Source organism: Colius striatus, chromosome 7, assembly GCF_028858725.1.
Source record: "Colius striatus isolate bColStr4 chromosome 7, bColStr4.1.hap1, whole genome shotgun sequence".
Lineage (NCBI taxonomy): Eukaryota > Metazoa > Chordata > Aves > Coliiformes > Coliidae > Colius > Colius striatus.
In genome coordinates this window covers 35,690,016-35,710,162 of record NC_084765.1, presented here as the reverse complement: position 1 = coordinate 35,710,162, position 20,147 = coordinate 35,690,016, and the positions used below count along the sequence as shown (strand labels likewise).

The following is a 20,147-nucleotide window of genomic DNA, read 5'->3' as shown; positions in this document are numbered from 1 at the left end:
TGAGCTTTAGTCAAACTTGGGGGTAGAGGGCTGGGGGCAGGGGTGTTGCCTCTGGTCCAGGTGAAGATGTACTGGTTTTTGCTGAGGGATGCTGTGAGGGTGGGATGCTGCTAACGTGCCTCTGGAAGTTTTACACAGAGAAGAGAAACAGATTGTATGGGATGCTGCCCTGGTGCTGGGGTGTGCATCTGTTTCTCTGCTGGAGGGATGCTTCTGAGGAGCTGTGGGATCAAATGGGACATTATCTGAGCACTTAGGTGCTAAGATATCTCCCAGTGTGACTTAACCTGTCTGTGCTGCAAAGCTGCTGTCTGTACAGGCCAGAACTTCTTCTTTAACCTTGTGTAGGTTGCTCACAACTTTATGCTCATTGTGTTTATGCCATACTGGAGTTGGATAGTGCTCAATGCTCTTGTGAGTGCCTGTGGCTAATGCCTGGAGCCCTTCCCCTCCCTCTGCTAGTGGCGCTTGATACTATTGCACCTCTGTGCTGAGGAACACAGTGCTGTGAGAAATGGGGTGTTCTGTGCAAGGATTGCATTTAAGCATGTGGTGTCCTGGTGTAAAATAAGGTACCTGGGGAGTGTCTGGAGAATGAGACTAAGATGAAATGTCTGAATGAATTTCCTCTTGCTTGGGCTCTTCTAGGACCAACCTCTCCACCTTTTGTGTTGCAAACCAGACCTGGTGTCTTTTTTTGGGAGTAAAAGTAGCAGCATGTAGGAAGGATGTGGATTGGCATGTCATCTAGTGGCACCCTCCTGCTGGCACAGCTGGGTTTTGGGTGGCCAGGCCATTGTGTGTTGCAAACATCACTTGTGCATAGGCAGCCCTTGACCTGTGCCACTGATAAGAGCAGTGTCAGGGAAGGGTTAGGGGTAGCTGGGTTTGCTGTCTTGCTCCCCAGATGTTCAGTTGAGCTTGTCCTGGCACTTGCTAAGGTGGCAGAGGCCAGTGTGGTGCCTGCCAGGCTTCCCTGCAAAACATGGTATGTGGCAATTGGAGGATGTCGCAAGGTGGGGGAGTGGCAACCAGAGCCTTGGTGCTAGCACAGCTTTTCCTACATATTTCTTTACTACTTTCACTCCATGTGCAGCCCTGAAGGTTAACTCCTTGACAGTGTGAGCAGGTCAGGCATAACCCATGTGTCTCCACCTCAGCTCAGGTGCTGCCTTAGTACAAGCTCAGTACAAGCCTGGGCTGGGAGGTTTGTGACAACTCAGGACCCAAACATGCTGCCACCCTACATGTTTGTCCTGTGAGCTTGATGTGTGCATTCCCTGCCAGAACTGCTGTTGTTCAGGAGCAGGAGGAAGATGTGATGTGAGGGGGGAAAAGACCTGCTTGCCCAAACCAAATTGCTCAGAGTTGTGTGTGTGGGGCTGACCCAAGACCCTGGATCCTGCCTGATGCCAGAAGCAGATGGAAAATGGGACCAGACTGGGTGATGTGACTTGTGGGCTGGCTCAGCTGCCCTCCCAAGGGACAGGGGAATAGCAGACTGTGACCCTGCCTGTCACCAGCCTGCCAGCCCAGTCCCAGCAGCGAGGAGCCTTGGCAGCAGGAAGAATGTCTCCTGGCTTCGTTGCCAGCAGATGGGCTGGATCAGACCCCGGTGGGGAGGGGCTGTGAGGCTTGCCAGGGGGAAGGGTTTCAAGCTTGAGTAGGACATGTCTGAGGGTTTGCTATTTGTAGTCTCCCTGGAGGGATTGACCAGTGAGCCTGGCGTTGGAGTGCCGCCTCTGGGGGCACTGGCAGGACAGGGACACCTTGAAATGACCCCAAGGGTGCTGTGGCCCAGCTATGTCTGTGCTGAGCTGGGGAGGGTCCCTGATGCTGGCCTATCTGTGCCCTCCAGAGCAAGGGGGAGGCTGGTTTCAAATCTATCTGTGCCTGCGCTCCTCTCTGGGTCACAACGGTCAGGGCAAGGAGACACTCGTTTCCTAATAAACACCATACCAAGTACTTCTCCCCTGCCCCTCTAAGTCCTTGCCTTCTCTGTGCTACCTGCTGTAGAAATTGCTGCTGACCCTGTAAATCACCCTCTGTTTTGCTCCACCTCCCCTGAAACTGACCCTTCCCTGTAAATCCACCGTCTCCATCAATTTTCTGCTGCCAACCCCCTTGCTCTGTGCTGTAAATCCTGAGCCCTGATAAGGCTGGGAGCGGTGGGGGGAGGGGAATGTAGGGTGGGAGGGTGCAGGGATTGGGGTGATGGAGGGCAAATGCTCCAGGATAGGTTAATCCCTTCATTCAGCTCCCCTGAGACTTGCTCCTCCTCGGGAGCTGTGGGAGGATGTTCTGCTCCACTGTCTGTGGGGAAGGCCATGGTCATGCTGGAAGGGAGACAGGGCTGGGCTGTGGTCTGCAGCCAGCTGGCTGTGCAAACTGGAGGGTATTGGTGTAGCCTGTGCCTGACCACAGGCATCCTGGTCCTCAGGAGGCTCCCAAACAGAGCTGCTCCCCCAGGATGTGTTTCTAAGATGTAAAAATAGCCAGAATAAAGAGAAAATCTCCATTTGTCACTCGAGCGCTTGGGGTCATGCCATAGCCTAGCTAGCCTATGCCTTGATCTGAGCTTCCTGCAGTGAGCAGTGAAGGAGCTGCAGGGAGCAAAGGTCAGTTGTGGCAATGGAGAATCGTCACCTGAGCATCTGCTGGATACTGGTGCCCCATTTCTGAGCCCTCAGTTGCTGGGATGACCATGCTGTGTTTTTTATCCCCCTTATGATGGTGCAGGGACAATGTGTAAGAGCTGAGGCAAGGGGTTTGGCAGATACCTCACCCAAGGGAGGTGTAGGAAGCCAGACATGGGGGCATCAGTTCTGCTCTGAGCTGTCTTGTCTGTAACCCTGACCTTACTGCTCAGCTTGGGCATGCTGGGCTTTGACAGGGTGTGCAAGAGAAGGTGTTTGTTCCTTCATGGGAAGGCTGTGGTTGGTGCACATGCACCTGGCACCCAGGCAGGGTGTTATTTGGTGTGCAAAACACAGAGCCTTTCTAGGTCCAATGATTTTAGTGAGCAGAAAGAGACTGTGCTCTAACACAGTTACCTTTTTCCTCCTAATAAGCAGGAGTGAGCTCTGAAATCTATGAGCAGCTGTGCCCCACTCCCACAGAGGTCAGTGTAGCACCCGGCAGGGGAGGCACTGTCAGAGCCAGGATGGGGTCACAGGAGTGTTTTGGGATGGTGCTATCTGCAAAGCTGTGGTGTGCACACAAGTTTAGAGATTACACTTTGGGTCCCTGTGGAAGAAAACACCTTGTGATGGGGCTTTGAGTGCCATAATCTCCAAAGTGTGTGCAGGGAGCTGGGGTGCCAGCTACCAGCCTAAGGCAGGGGAGCACAGCCCTTGTTGAGCCCTCTCTGCAAGCTCCAAGCCTGGAGCTGCTCCTCAGCCACCCAAAGCGCTGAGGGTTTGGTTTGTAGATGCCCAGGCCCTGACTCACCACAGCCTGTATGTTCCCTGGCAAGGCACAGACCGATGTCACTTGTGGCTCAGCTCTGTGTGATGGCCTTGGAGGGTGGTTGCCAGAAAATTTGCAAGAAAAACGAGGCGATGCTCTGGGATGGCTGATTCAGGCATTAATATTAACTGCTGACACTGCTGGCAGTGCTCTGCCATGGACCTGAGCTTGACCTTGCTGGCTGTTTCCTTTAGACCTTTCTCCTGCTGCCAAACATCCTTCCATTTATTTATTTATTTAATTATATTTATGTCTGAGATCAGTCGTGTGTTAACACCAGGCTGCCGATACCTCTGTGCTCTGGCCTTGGGAGGAGGAGCTGTGGTTTGGTGGCAGCACAGGGATGCTCCCAGCAGCAGGGAAGGCAGGGGGCAGCGGAGGAGAGCAGAGGCAGATTTTCATAATCCATCCAAACAGCAAAGAATAAATTCCCAGCAAATGCTTCCAGTCCTGCAGTATTAAGAAAGTGAAGCACTAGAGGATAAGGAAAGCATGAGCAATAACAGCAGGGATTTAGAAAGAATAAATCTTGCCAGACAAACCTGATTGCTTTTTCTTTTCTGATGGAATCACAAAATTAGTGGCTGAGCAGAACGTGGAAGTCCTAATATATTTGGATTTAGCAAAGCATTTGATACAGTGTCTCGCCAAATCTGACTCTTAAAATTAGTTCAGTTTGCCTTGGATAGGAGGCTGCCAAATGGACTGAAAACTGGCTTAGGGCCCTAAAATAGCGATGGGCTGCGTTTGGGGAGAGGGGGAGCTGTGGGAGCAGAGCTACAAACTGGCTTTTCTTATTAAAAACCCCTAAACCGACAGCCAACCCTAAACTAAGAGTGATAATAAACCTGCAGGAATGTGGCCTCAGCTGAAGGCGCCGCATCACAGCGATGCTGACAAACTGGAGGTTGTTCAGAGGGAGAGGGGAAGCCGTTGGAGGGGTCAAATTACCCTCAGAGGGGGACTGAGAAAATCCCAGGGCTGAAGGCGTTTTGGGGAGGAGCAGGTGGTGACCTGTGGGGCCAGGATGAGTATTTGGGCTGCTATTGGGACCTGGCAGCGGGTGCCTTCACCCCCGCACAGCATCACTAAGCTGCACATTTCACGGGCCCTTTCCAGATATTATCAAATAAGTGGAAAGGAAAATATTCACCGTGACTGTCAGAAAGAACATCCCTGACTGGGGGAGCTGGTCACGTTTCCTCAGGGTAAAATCTTGAGTCTTAGAGTAAGGAGTTGGCCCTGGGTGATTTGGATGTGTAGATGGGGATTTTCCAGGCGCTTGGCTGAGGAGCTGAGAGGTGATTACAGCTGCCTTAAGGTATTGCCTCCTGCCATATTTGCCTGCACCCTGAGAGTGTTTATTTGTCATCAGAGAAAAGGCTGTGAATCTGCTGGTGGCAGCTGGAGTGCAGATGTGTCCCCAAGGGAGCATGACTGAGTCTCTGTGTGTTATGGAGTGGTGGTGACCTCCCTGGTCACCTTGCAGAGGTAGGACAGGGTAGCTCCATGTCCCTCTCAAGAGTTGATACGAGAGACTGAGCTCTGTCTGCAGAAGTCAGGAAGGATAAGCTGTCCATCAGATTTGTCCATGAAGTTGTCTATCTGGCATGCTGAGCTTTTGGAGTCCTTCAGCACTTGTTTGGTGCCTGGGACAGACGCTGAGTGTGTGGAGGCTCTTGGTAGAACTTCGTTGTTCCCACAAGGTGAGAAAATCTGGGTCTGACAGTGAAGGCACTTTGGGATCAGTTGGGACATACCAGGACCATCGCCCACCACTGCCAGCAGAACAGATTGGGTTAACTGGGCCTTTCCATTTGCCTTTTAAAGCAAATCTGTGCCTTTTGGTGCAAATGCAAAAGAATGTTCAATGTGGAAAAGGCAGCTTGCTAGAGGGGATATTGCTTTGTACAAAGAGCAGCTACCTGTCACACCAGGACAGGAGCTATCAGGGCTCAGCCTGAATTAGGGAGGGGTCCTAGAAGATGACTTGGTGTTCTGATCTTGTGGGGGAGAACAGAGTTTCTTCACTTTCCTCTCCCTCCGTGGTCCCCTTCCTGCATTGCTCGCTGCCCAAGGCTGAGCCTGCTGGGGAGGGGGACCAGAAGGACAGGGCTGAACCAGGCAAAGTTTGGGAGGTATTTTTAGCTGTTCTAATTGTGACAAATAAATGCCATTCTTCCTTGTTGGGATTGAGCTAGGGCTAAATCACAACTAGTTCTAATGATGATAATTACCGGATTTCAATATTTATAGAAACGGGCGCTTCCTTCGCATCGGCGGCTGCCGCTGTGCTCTCACCTTCACAGACCCAAACCTTGCCTCATTAGCACTGCAGCTCTTTAGTTACTTGCACATTTCTTTAACCCACAGATGGCAATGTAGAAGAGATCTGAGATGATGCAGGTCTGCAGGGGATGTTGTAGTCTTTGGGCAGAAGCTGTGGGTTCAATGGGGAAGCATCTCCTGAAGACCTGTGGGTTGAGTTCTTGCTTTTTGGGAAGCTTTGAGGAATGTTCTTAGGTCTAGGATTGCCTGTATCTGCCAGGACTTAGCCCCCAAAGGGTGGAGGTGGCTGTGAATGTTTTTGCATGCTTTGGAGGCAGCAAGCTGCCTCTGATTGCTGCGTGCAACAAAACACGCACATGCTGGAACTGGGGCAGAGCTTCAAGGTGAGGCCACACAAACAGCTCAAGTCCTGGAATGCTGGACCTGGAGGAGCTTGTGGAAAGGAGCCTGGGAAGTTCCCACCTGCAGTAGCAGCTTCTGGATGTCTTGATTTTGTATCATCCCTCTCCAGGCTGGTGGTGCAGAAGGGTGGGTGCTTTTTGGAGTGTGCGTGTGGCACGTGTGCCCATCCCCTGAGCCTGGGCTGGGGGTGCAGACCCCTCTGAGCTGAACCAAACCAGCTGTGTCGGGTGGATCCCAGCGTGCTGATCCTCCCTGGCATCCAGACCCACGTGCCCATCGAGTCTGAGGCTCCCTCCTTGTGCAAGGTGTAGAAAAGATTCACTTATTCAATTTGCTATCTCTCCAGTGCCACATAAGCTGTATTGATAAATTAATCTTATATTGTTGTGACTAAACAGCCCTGCAATTTTTTACACTGTGCAGTCTAATCTGTCTTGACAGCTGTATCATTAGTTTATGTTTGTTGTAATCTTATTCACCGTGTTGGCTGTGGGGAGTTTTCCTTTGAGGTGCTGTGCAGGCAGTGGGTGCAGCCAGTGCCTCTCCATTAGGCATCTCGGGGTGCTGTGGGGCGCAGCTGACAATGGGCTGCCGTCCCCAGGAGCCAGCCCCAAAACACTTCTCTGATGCCTGGTAGCAGTGTCCCCAGAGCTGACTCACCCTTGTAAAGCATCCCTGCTGCTGAGGTTTTGGTGGTGATCCCTCCACATTGGGGTAAATATTGCTGAAAAGGTGGATGTTGGGAGATTTGTCGATGTAAAGTGTCCTGAAAGGTTTGCTGTATGATGACAGATAAGTTGTTTTCTTGATCTGTGCTTTAGTTTTTCATGGTATGGGACAGTCTTCTTACTGAGGTCACCTTTTGGTCACAGGTGTGGTGGTTTGACCCTGGCTGGGTGCCAGACACCCACTGAGTCATTCTGTCACTCCCCCTCCTAAACCGAGCAGGGGAGAGAGAAATATAACAAAGGACTCTTGAGATAAAGACAGGGAGATCACTCAGCAATTAGTGTCATGAGCAAACAGGCTTGACTTGGGGACAATTGGTTTGATTTATTAACAATCAATCAAAACAGAGTAGGGAAATGAGAAATAAAAACCAAACCTTAAAACACCTCCCCCCACCCCTGTCCTTTCTTCCCGAGTTCCTACCTCCTCTCTGTTGTAGTAGGTTTGTGTGGCTAGCTTTTGGTAGTTGGGGGCTATGGGGTTGATAAAGGGAGCTGGACTGCACAGCTGGTTACCCAGGCCTTTGGAGATGTTGTGTGAGCGATGGTGATGTGTGCTGGCATGGTGTCATGAGATGGAGGTGGCAGTGGCACAGTGTCATGGGCAGCTGGCTGCTCTCAGGCTCTAGCCTGGGCTGCTCTCTGTGGTCCAAGCATGGCTGATTTGGACCTCTGTGTTCCTTTTGCAGAGAGACCCTTTGCTTTGTAGGCAACTTTCCATTCAACTTCTTCCAATAACAGCTCCCCAGGTCTGTGGAGCAAAATGTTTTGGGCTGGTGCAATGAGATTTCTGCCAGCAGGGAGCAAGAGAGATTGTGTATTCCCCAGGTATGGCATGGGGTGGAACATTGGGGTGGGAAGCATTTTGGCTGCTACTTGACACTTTAGGTCTTGAACTTGTTAAATCTGGATGGGAAAGGACAGTTGCCAGAGTGCAGACTGCTGTTTTGCAGTATCTTTGATCAAACCTGGATGGCTTGGTAGCAGCTCAGGCCTGTCCTCTCCTCTCAAGTGCATCCTTCTGGGAAAGCGTTTAACATCTGGCAAGACTGAAGACATGGATAGTTCCCAGGGTCAATGTATCCCTTGCAATTTGATGATGTAAATTGCTATTTAGACCCTTAATTAGGGTTGTGCACCTGTAAGGATTGGTAAAATGTTTGCTGCACTCAGACCCAGCCTGGCACTGGTAACACCTCAGCCCAATGGACATGCCATAGTGCCTCATGATACTATGGTGGAGCTGCCTGTATGATTCCCCCTTCAGCGGCAGGCCTGAGAGCAGGGAGTGGGATGAGCTGTATGACAGCCCAGTGGCTTTGTGTAGGGCTGGTGGGGCAAGATGGAGAAGCTTGGTGAGATCTGCATGGTGGCATCACCATGGAACGTAGGAAAGTACCTGTTCCAAGAGACAAATGCTTGGGGAAACATCTGTAGCCTGTTCATTGCCAACAAGAGGAGTTTGACCTGTGGTGCTCCATGATGAGTGCTGACAAGGGTTTGGTGATGTGACTGTCCACCACACAGCTCATAAGCTCACTGCTGCACGTGAGGGCTAAACTGCCAATTGTGAAGTGATCTCAGGTTGGGTGGGGCTGGGAACAGAGACCTGTAACTGCAGCTGAGAGCCACCTCCTGCCATTGCTGGGGGAGCTGCTCTTTGTCATGAGCTGCAGCTGGTGACAAGCTGGTGCTTCTGATAGATGCAGGAGATGTCCCTGCTGTTGACAGCAACATCCTCCCTCTCTCTGAGTGAGGTGGTAGAGTGTCCCTAGCACTTACCTTAAGTGTAGGGGGGCATTGAATGATGTCAAGGAGAAAGTTTAGCTCTGCTCCTGCTACCTGTGTCTGTGGCTGCCTCCTGCTCACAGTGAGGGTATCTCTGGGACAGATCTTAGCTTTCTGTTGTTTATAACCCTCTCATCCCTTAGGCAGGGTCAGGATGTTTCGATTGTTATCTTTTTTTTTCCCCCCACCCTGGTTTATCCCTGAGTGAATTGCAGGTCCCTGCCCTTGACTCCCTCACTGTTAGTGCCAAGTGCAGGTTTGAGCTGAGCTTGGGATAACCTCTGGTGCTGCCAGTTCCTAGGCACTGATGTCAACTGGGAGCCAGAGGAACTTTTGGCTGGTGTTGCTACTCTCCACCCATACTGATGAGACTATTTCCATAGCAACTACAGGATTTTTTTTCAAAGGGGAGATAGGGGAAAGATGTGAAAAACCAGAACCACCCCAGCTGAAGCTGCTGATGCTCAGGGTGATTACCCAGGCTGGTGGCATTGCTGTGTGTGTTGCTGGTGAGGCAGTTCCAGTGGTGCTGGGGGCTGTGTCAGCTCATGTGGGAGTCAGGGATGCCCTTATCTGCCTCTGCTTTCCCATGGGGCCCAGAGCACCAGGGGAGAGTGGGAGAGACAGTTTTTTCTGGTCTTGGAGCATCCTAGTGCCACTTTGGCTTTGGACTCTGTACTCCCTTCCATCCTTTTCCTGTGATCCTGCTTCCTTCTCTGACTCCTAGCTGTTTCTCTGGCTCTCGGCAAGGGCAGAAGGGCTGTAAATGATGCATTTGGGGGGGAAAAGCTTTGGGAATGTGATGATGGGCACAAGCCTGGCACAGTGACACCGTGTGTCCTGTGCCAGAGGCTGAATCTGAGCCTTGGCACTACAGCAGGAGAGAGCTGAGAGTGGCTTGAGCCTGTGCTGTGGGGTAAGGGCATGTAGATGAGTTGATAGAAACCCCAGAAGTGAGTGACAGCTAGTCCCAGTGCTGCTGGAGCACGAGGCCAGCCCTTCTCTGTCCCATTGCAATAGCCACAGAGGGGAAGGAGCTGGCGTGCAGGAGGGCTGTCCCCGCCAGCTGCCATCCCTGTAAGCCTCAGCCTGGCACACGGCACGGGCTCCTGGGCCCCAGCTGCTGCAGGCTGCCAGTGAGCAAGCCCTGTCCCTGGAGAGGAGCAGACAATGTCTGTATTCTTTGTGCAGAAGGCACTTCCCTTCGCTCACGTAGTTTGCTCAGAGTTTGTGCTGGTGCTGGGACCCTTCTGGCTCGTCAGCTGCCCAGCAGCAGGAACAAAGTTTAAGTGATTCTTTGCAAAAAAAATACCCACTCAAACCAAAACAACAACAATAAATCTCTCTGAAAGGATTTTGTCTGATGATCTGTTTTCTGGCTTTGCAATTGTTCCATGACCCTAAACAGTGCCGAAAAGACATGTGCCCAACTAACTGTGTTTGGGGTACTGGAACTGAGGTACAGAGACAGGCAACAGAGCTGGAGAAGGATCTAGAGCACAAGTCTGATGAGAAGCAGCTGAGGGAACTGGGGATGTTTAGACTGGAGGAGAGGAGACTGAGAGGAGACATGATCACTCTCTGCGACTACCTGAAAGGAGATTGTGGTGAGGTGGGGATTGATCTCTTCTCTCTGGTAGTGAATGATATGACAAGAGGAAATGACCTCAAGTTGCACAAGAAGAGATTCAAGTTGGACATTAGGAAGAGCTTTTTCACCAACAGGGTTGTCAGACACTGTACCAGGCTGCCCAAGGAGGTGGTGGAGTCCCTGCCCCTGCAGATATTTACAACATGCATAGATGAGGTGCTGAGGGACATGGCTTAGTGGTGGGCTTGTCCATGTGAGGTAAGTGATTGCACTTGATGATCTTAAAGGTCTTTTCCAACCAAACAATTCTATGATTCTAAAATTAAATACATCTTCAACACAAGTTTTGAGAGGGCAGGCTGCTTCCTCTTCCATTGCCTCTCTGCAGTTGCTGCCAAGCAGGACCTTTGGAGCCTCCATATGCTTCTGTGAAGTTTTGTGCCTCTCAGTGTAACAGCAGCCTCTTGGAAAGGCTTCAGAAATAGGAGGCTTGTTTTCAGGAGCACCAAACTCTCAGGCTAATCATACCTGTGCAAAGTATGTACAAGGTCTTGTACAAGGCTGATGGCCTTGTCTGTGGGCTACTATGGTCTACCTGCGACTGATTGTTGTTGCTGTGGCCTCAAACTTGGGTGCAACCCCTAAGCTTTGGGGATGAAAAACATCTTCAGATAGTGTGAAGAGAGCCTGCTAGCAAAGGGTGAGGATGGCAGCACTGGGTTTGTGAGTTGCCACATGTTGTCCAAGCTGCAGTAACTTGGGTTGTGTGCTCTTGCCTTGCTCCTGGTATAAAGCAAAAATGTGTTTGCTCCCCTTGGGCACCTCCTTCACCAGGGCCAAAGCTGGGGTGAAACCCTTGAGCTCATGCTATGTAAACATGCTGCTGTTGAGCTGTGGTGGCTGTTAAGCAAAGGGCAGGGGTTTGGTGTTTTGGAGCATTGGCAAGCCTTGGCTGTGAGTGCTGCTCTCTGTTGAGGTGCTGGCCAAGCAGAGGCTTCTTTGTGATTCAGTTATGCCTTTATCTAGAGGAACGTTAGACCGAACTGCGATATGAGAGAGGAACAGCCCCCCAGATTTGCTGTTTGTGTAGCTGAATCAGCTCAAATACAGCCATCCAGTTAGCAGCATCTCTGGCTGTCAGAGTGTCTTCTCCTACAATATTTCTTTTCACGTTTACATGAACAAAGTAGAACACTGGGAGAGGAGCTTTTAAAGTGTCGGTTCTCTCCCTGCTCCCCTTTCTTCACTTCCCCCACCTCCTCCTGCCTGTGTCATGTTTATAGGGTAGCTTTTAGTTTTCAGAGCCAGCTGACTTCCCACAAAATATCTGCTATCCCAGGAAGGCTGGAGCTCTAAGTCATCACGTCTTAATATGTACATCCCCCTGCTCCTGAGTAATGCTTCTGCTCTTACACCTCTGCAGTAAGAACCAACCAGTATGTGACCCCCTTGTAGGAAAAACTTGTGAGGGGGAGGAAAGGGGGGAGTATTTTTCTTGGCTGGGAAGAGGGGACTGAGCCTTTCTCATGGGTGATGGAGGAGACCCTCCATTGCTGCTGGGGAGGGTGGGCAGAGCTGGGTGTGATTTATTTGCAATGTGGATATAAGCCTGGGGAGGTCGTGGCAGTTGGCTCAAAATAAACATCATAGAGAGCTTGCCTGGTCCTTTGGCTTTACAGGGAGCAGCTGGTGGGCTGGGCAAGCAGATCTGCCATGGCATGGAGGTAACGAGGACCTCAGCAGGGTTTCTGGCAGGTTGGAGCCTTTCTGCCCGTGGCCATCCCAAGCAGAGCGGCTGGGAGCCTGGCCCGTGGCCAGCCCAGCTGGGCATTGCTGCCCACTTGCTTGAGCTTCATAAACATCTGAGGAGCCAAAATGCTGGAGGATTAAAGTTCAGGCTCTTTGGGAGCCGTTTGGGAAAACAAGCACTTCGTGGGAGCGGGATCCGAGCCCAAGAAAGATTGACTGTCCCTTCCCCTGGCTTGGGCAGCAGCTCTCCTGGTGCTTGGGGTGTGTGGGAAAGCTGGACGTGGGATGAGCCATGCTATAGGGGCAGTGGAGCTGGGAGGGAGCAGAGGAGGATAAAGTGGGATGGGAGACTGAGGGAGGACACTGGCTTCAGCTGCTAACTAGCCATAACCGTGCAGAGGCAGAGAGACCTCTTGGCAGCTGTGATTTGCCACTCTGGACTCTGCTTTCTGTGCTGCTTTTGGGTTTCAGGCACGGGAGCGGTGGGAAGGATCTGCCTGAAAACATGCAGCTACATTGCAACAGGATTCGAGATGCAACTGATGTGGCTGTAACAATCTGTAGGCTCCCGTGGAGGCTGTGGTTTTGGAAAGCGTGCTGCGGGTTGGTGTGGGCGGGTGGCAGCGGCCAGGGCCAGGGAAGGCGGCGGGTCCGGATTAAGGATCGCAGCCTCATCCTCGGCCCTTGCAGCTGCTCTTGCTGGACTCTAGTTCCTGCCTCCTCATTCCCAGCACCATATATCACGGTAACAATCAGTTGGTGGGAGATTTTATTTTGTCTTTTTCCTCCCCCATCCATTTTCTTGTCTTCTAGCACAACATGGAGTGCAGTGCATGCATGTGACTGGCAGCACTCCTTTTTGGGCCCTAGCTGAGCTAATACGGTCTGTCAGGACATTGACCATCACCAAGGTCCTGTGCCTTTTGGAGAGGGCTCCTTTCCACCACACACTCTGGCACTACTCTGTAACAAGCTAGTGATCCCCTATCTTTAGTACATCTCCTTGTCTTGCAAATGTGTGTAGGCACTGTGCTCTCCAGGAGAGAAACACAGCTGCCTTTGCAGCAGAGCTTGGCTGCTCTGCCTGTATTCATTTATATATATATATCTGAGAAGCCCTCAACTTGTTCAGAGATGGGAGTGTGAAGGAATCTGACCTCCAGTTTGAAGTGGCAAGGAGGGTTTAATAAGGCAGAATATGATTACTGAAGGTGATTTTGACCAGGGTGCTGCTTCCTCTATAAAATGCCGTTTGATCTTTAAAGACCACAAAATGCTGCGTGCTGCTGGCTCTCACTGCTTGTGAAATCCTGGGGATAAAAGCATCCTTTCCTTGGCATGGCAGGTGCCTGGGGAGCTGCCTAACAACAAGAGCTCTTTTGGTCTCCTGTGCCCTGTAAAGCCAAAGGGTGCTGCCTCACCTTGAGGTTTGTGCTTGGTGTAAAACTCCCAGGGGAATTTTTTTTCCTGCCCTTGGGTTGCCCTCTCATCCCAGCAGGGTTAGACATTCATGGGTTGGTGTTACTGGTGCTGAGCAGGAGCCTCTGCTCTGTGTACCCCAGATCTATGTCTAACAATGAGGACCAAACTCCAGTCACAGAAGATTGGCTTTGCAGGCTCTCCTGATGGAGAATAATGGAAAAAGGAATGCACTTTTGGCAAAATAACATCATTTTTGAGTCTCCCAACCAAAGGAAAAGGGTAATGATCTATGGCTGATGCTGCAAGTGGGGGTGAGGTTTTGCTCTTGATGATGCTTAACCTCAAGACAGTTGCATTCACGTATTTGTGTCTGCAGGACTGAAGTGCTTGTCCCATGTCATGCACTCTCACTTCAGGTGGTGTCTGAGACTGTGCAGGGGTCAGAGTAATGGTAATAAATAACAAAGGTGGGAAGAGAGCCTATAGCAGCTGTGTGGTTGGGCAGGGAGATGGGACTGAGCCAGAGGCATTCAGGGGCACAGTCCCCCCAGCCTACTCGCCATGCAAGAGGTGCTGCAGCCCGTGGGAGTTTCCTCCTGAAGCTTCTGCACCATTGCCCATTCCTAATAATAAATGAAGTTTACTCAGCACTGGGATGATTTTTGACACCTCAGTTCTTGCTCAGGACCCCAAGGCTGCTTTCTCTTAGCACTAGCTGAGTAATAGTGATGAGATATTAAGGAGGGTATTTGTAGTGATGGCAGTTGCACTGCTGCCCACAGCACTTCTTCAGCTCTGCCATCCCACTTGCACCCATTTTTTTTTCTTTCTGAAAGCGAGTGACTAGTCATAACTCTTCCTAAACTGAAAAACCTTGGATGTAGTGTGTGATAACAGGGACATATTGCTTCTCGTGTGCTGCAGCAATCTGTCCATGCTGGGTCCAAGCAGCCCGCTGTCCTCTAGTAACACTGACACATTGTCCCTGGAAGGGATGCTTTCTGCTCCATAAGTCATCGGCCAGGGCTGGTGTGGCATGCAGAGGCTGTCCTGGGGTGAGCTTGGAGCCTTGTGGAGATTGTAGAAGGAAAATGGGTGAATGCACAAACATGGGGCACAATGCACCCTGTGCCTGGGAAAGGGTCTCGTGCTTGGAGATAAAAGCAGAGAGTGAGGTTCTGGTCATGTTGGCACTGCTGTCTGCTTTTCAAATGCATTCACTTTCCCTCCCTCCTTCAGGTACAGCTCCTACATGTCCTTATGAGTGCCAGAGAACACATTCAGCAGAGCTGGAAGTTGTTTCTCAGGGTGCCTTCTACAGTAGGGTGTCTTTAGATGGCGATCTGGTTAGGTGGTGCAGCTGTAGCAGCTCTTCTGCACCTTGTGGTTGCTCCTAGCCAGCTTGGGCCCAAGCAGGTTCTGTTGGGGTGAGTGGGAAACTCATCTGAAAGGTGTCCTGCAAAGAGTCTTCTCCTTTGAATGACTTCTCTTGAGAGTTACTTGCATGTAGCAGCTGGGTTTCTCCAGGAACACTGAGACTCCACACTGTGGTGGCTCACAAATGGCTGTATCATTCCCATGGCCTCCCCAGTGGGGAAACCAAGGGCGTTTCCTTTGCCTAGCCTTTCTGGAAGGGCTTGATTGGGGTTGGATATGTCTGTGCCTATGGATAGGGACTGGGTGCATTCCCTTTGCATCCTCTTCAGCACCCATATAGCCCTCCATGGCCTTGAAGAGGAGCAGATGTGCTGTGAGGAAGGAGCTGTGGTGCTTTATGCTCGGTACCTTGACAAATTGCAATTACACTGTGAGGTTATGCTCATAATTGTTTCTACAAAGCTGGATTTTCTTTCTCCCCCCATCTCCTTGCCATTGACCTCAAATTATCCTTAATGATGCAAAGTTCTCCACTGCTGCATGACATTTCCATTTGTTTTTGGGATAGGGAAGCCCATCCTTTAAATGGGGGAAATATTGCCCTCGTAAGTCTTTATTCAGCTGCAGTTGCTTTTAATGCTCAGTTACCAATTCACTTTTATAACTTCCATATTGAGGGAATCAAGTCCTTCATGCCTCTGGTTATTGAAAGTATGTTATAAGTGCCTTATAATACTATGAAAGATGGCTGATTCCTTTATGATTTCCTCAACCCCACGTGGGATGTGAGGGATGGATAAAAGGAACCATCATCATTTTCACTGTGAGGGTGATGGAGCAGTGGCACAGGCTGCCCAGAGGGGTTGTGGAGGCTCCTTCCTTGGAGGTCTTCAAGACCTGCCTGGACATGCTCCTATGTGACTTGATCTAGGTGACCCTGCTTCAGCAGGGGGGTTGGACTAGATGATCTGTAAAGGTCCCTTCCAACCCGTACCATTCTATGATCAGTTCCCTCCGTGGCTATACTTTGCCTGGAGGTGGGGGACCTGCACCAGTGCCATAGCCTCCAGGGCTTCTAATCAACATCTGCAACACCTCTGCTTGGAGGACGCAGGTCTTACTGGTCAAGGATTTTAAGAGATGCCTTCCCTCTATTTCGCCCCTGCAAGCAAATTCCTAGTTGCATGGTCTGGAGCTGACATGCCAGGACGTTTGTTTAGAAAGCTAAACCTATCAGGTAATTGAAAGCTAATGCCTCTGTCTGCATTGTGAGGCATAATACGCCTGGATGATGAATCAATTTTCCTGTTGCCCTATAATAGAGAGGAGTCAAACACTCTGCTTGCCTTTCCTACATATGTATATATATATATAAATATCTATATAATTGTGTGTGTGTAGGGGTGCTGCCTGCTTGCTGGTGCACAACTTATTCACTGCCCAGCATCCAAACATGAGCAGTGGCACTTACACAGCATGGCTCTAACAGGGACTTGTCATCTGCTCTGGCAGTGAATGGAGCTGATGGCATCCTGATGAAAAGTTGCTCCCCTCTGATGTGGGCTGGATAGAGATTTGGGTAGCACGTGTGTATATATGCTATAGAGTACTTGGTGGTTATCAAGTGCCTTTTTTAGCTATTGACTACAGTGCTTGAAAAGGTGAGAGAGGTTGGATAAATATTATCTGTGTTGTATGAGAAGGGTGAAGGAAGTCCAGACACATTAAGCAGCCTCGAGCTAATCACTTGGTAAATTGGTGTAAGAAGCTGTTTTTCACCTCTGCCTCATGCTTGACTGTGTTTAAATCCCAGTGGATATTCTAGTTTCTCTTGCTGCATTGACCCTGTCCTGCAAAGCTGTGCAGGCTTGCTGTCCTGACTCAAGAAGGTCACATCAGCATGTGTTGTCAAACACCTCCTTGCGTGGGAGCCTTCTGGGAATGAAAGGAACTGCTCTTCCCATGGGATCAGTGGTTACCAATCCCCTTTCAGCAAGTAGGGCAAGGTCCTGGCACTTCTGGAGACCATCTGAAACCTAAACCCTGTGACCTAGTGACCATATGGTCATCAAGATTGCTGGTATCTATGTGTTGTGGGGGCAAAGACACCTGCTACCTTACTGGCTTCACATGTTGCCCTGGGATTTGGAAGTGAGACGTGACATCCATGAGCTGCAGAGCTGGCAAATAGGGCTTCACACTTCACAAGTTATCTGGGGCACAGCATACAAGCTGTGGACTGGTCACTGCTCTGACCTCAGTGGTCTCCAAGAAGAGACCACTCTGGAGTCCCCATACCTAGATACATCTAAAAGACATATAGATGAGGTGCTGAGATATATGGTTTAGTTTACTGGTGGGCTTGGCAGTGTGAGGTTAGTGGTTGGAACTGATGATCTTAAAGGTCTTTTCCAACCACAATGATTGTACAATTCTATCATTCTAATGTTTTCAGCATGTTGTAAAGACCCAACTGCAAGTACATTGCAGGATTGGCCTCCTGAAGTTAGTTTTTTGTCAGGCTAACCCCACATCTTCCTTTGGCAAGGTTGCTGATTTCCTCAGCAACCTGAGATGACTTCACAGTGAGAGGTTAATGCAATGCTACATTGCATCATAAGCAGTTGTTTTTCTGCAGAAGACACAATGTAGCCCAGCTGTTGTAGGTGAAGACCTGGATGATGGGGAAGTGGTGATGGGAAGGGTTGAAAGAGAAAAGAACTGGTGTTCCTTGGAGGCGATATCAGCTCCTGCTTTCAATGAGGACACTGGCAGGAAAGGCAGGAGCAAGCTTATGGGCTTTGTCGGCACAGTTCCGGGGCTTTGGGAAGAAAAAATGGGGTGGGGATGGTCAAGGGATGGAACTGCAGTGGCAAAACCAAAAGAGAATCTGTAATGCAAAGTGGAATGAATGCAAATGTAGATGTAATGGGGCTTTTGCTGACAGCTGGGAAATCATGTCAGTTGGAAACAACCTGGCAGGTGGAAATGCTTGGTGCAATGCTCGATTATGGGGTGAAAACCAGGTTGATGGGGTTGTGAGAGAGATCAGTGTGATCTCAGGCTGCAAGTCACAGTGTAACTGGGGAGCTGCTTGTGCTGTTATACAAGTCAGACTTTCTCGAGACTGCTCTGTGGTTTTGGTTACTCTTATTTAAGAAAGAGAGAGTAAATAGGCTGATGAAGAAATAGAGCAGCTTTCTATCACAGGGGTCCTTCTTGCATAGGTCACCAAGTGTGAGTGCCAGTTGTGCTGGGTCTGAAACAAGACCCAATATATCTGCATTGCTTGGGGGACCTGAGTCAGTGTCTCTTCAAGGCACCTGAGACAATTTGCCTTGCACTTCACTGCTTGGTATAAATGTGCTGCCTTAGAAGAGCTAGCCTTGTGTAACTTAAATGATAGTGGGTATGGGTCTAGCTTGTAAAGGAGAGGAAGTGCTCAGAATGGAAAAGAGCTGTTTAAGGAAAGTTTTGACACAAGCAAGTGGATGGAAAATACATCTGGGTAAGAAATGAGATGAGCAAGGGTGTTCTAGTGCAGTGTTTCAGTATGAGTTGGGAGGGCAAATCCCTAGCAACTGCAAAGGTGGATGTTGATCTGTCTGTAGAAGGCAGTGGCAGCTCTGCAATGCAAAGAGACCTGGACCAATAGGATCATCCAAACAGACAAGAGATGTGAGAAGGAAGTGACTATTTAAATAAATATCCCTTCTCTTCTTCCCTCACTCTCTCAAAAAAAGCGAGCAATCTCATCTGTGTTACCAATGTATCTTGTCTGGCCTCAATTAGAAGTTGTGAGTCTAGGTGGATGTGTACATGGTGAGCACTTTGGGATTTGTGAAGTACAGTACCGGTCTCGAAGTTATTGTGCCTTACAGAAGAGCAGCTTGCTTTAGTAATCACTGAGGAATGCTACAGGAATATGTATTTAGAGGTATTTACAGAGAGAAGGAAGCAACCCATTGATTGCAATTTGTACCTCAACACCTGATTGTAGAGACCGGGGCAGGGCTGGGAGTTGTCACATCTCTATTTGGCATGAACACATCACCTGAGTTCCTGATGGGATAATGAACCAAGGCAGAGGAGAAAGGAAGGTCTCAGTCTTCAGCAGCAGTTGGGGGGATATAAAATTTCTTGGGCAAGCAAAAAAAAACTGGAAGGGAAAGAGAGGGAGCTAGTTGAGATACTGAAGGGCATGAAGAGGGACTTAGGTTTTAGGAGTGGAGTTTCTTTGCTTGGTTGGTTTGCTTTGCTGTGCAAACAATGGCAATTTTGGAATCACAGCTTGACTCCTTGAGCTTGCAGAATAAGATGCATTTCTGTTTTGTTTTTAAAGTGGCTTCAGGTGAACCCAGACAGTGTAAAGTTACATTATTCTTTCCAAAGCAATAGGGAAGCAAAGAAAATGGTTTTCCTGATGTATCTGTGAGGTGTCTGTGAACCAAGACTGATTTGCTACTTCTAGGAGCAAGGATGCAAGTCCTAAGTGGAAAAAAACAGAGAACAAAGGGGAAAACCTATTTCATGTAGTCCCTGGGAAGTAAAGTGTCTCTGTCACTTAAAGGACTGCAGGTCTCTTGCTGACCTGTGCACATAATTGAAGATGATGTTATTTCCCCATGTTGCGCACTAGGCAAAGCATCTGTTGGGCTGGGGGATTATCCTATACCTAAGAGTGTATTTATTGCCACCATTGCTTCTCTTGTCTCTCCCTTTATGGGTGTTGTGTGTCTATGTTAAATAACATACCAAAGCATATGTGGCTCAAGAAGCTCATGGGTTCTGCTTGGGAGGCCAGAACACAGGCTGTGGAGCTGTGTTCACAGTCTAATGTAACGTCACTTCTGAGGGGGCTTGGCCATGAGGGACCCCCGAGACCCTTGTACCCCAGTGCTGAATCATCAGAAAAACGTGTCTGTGCATGTCACTAGGAACAAGCTCAGGTCTCTTTCTGCCTCTTCTAGAATGCTGCCCACATGGCTTTGAGTGTCAGGTCAAAAATAACCTTTACTTTTTTTAGCAAACACAATCAATAAAACAAGAGCCGATCTGGCCGCCGCCTCCTTTCCAGCTGTGGTTGCTCTGTAGCTCTTGATTCAGGGCTGCTCCATCCTTCCCTGAAGGTCATTGCTTGGATGCTGCAGCTTCAGCATGCCCTAGGGGTAAATCCCCAGCATCCCATTCGTGCTTCTTCCCATGTTCTTTCTCTTGGAGGATCCTCTCTTTTGGTGTGTAGGAGTTGCAGATGGCATATGTTTTAAACATGTGTTTCCAGCCTTGCTCAGACCAGCAATCTTGTGGCACAGGACCTGAATTTACAATCCTGC

At 49.7% G+C, this 20,147-nt stretch overlaps 1 protein-coding gene across 5 annotated transcripts in view; it reads left to right on the top strand.

Moving 5' to 3' along the window:
• Positions 1–20,147, top strand: part of NTRK3 (neurotrophic receptor tyrosine kinase 3) — a 210,300-nt gene that overhangs the window by 11,454 nt on the left and 178,699 nt on the right. The window lies entirely within an intron of this gene.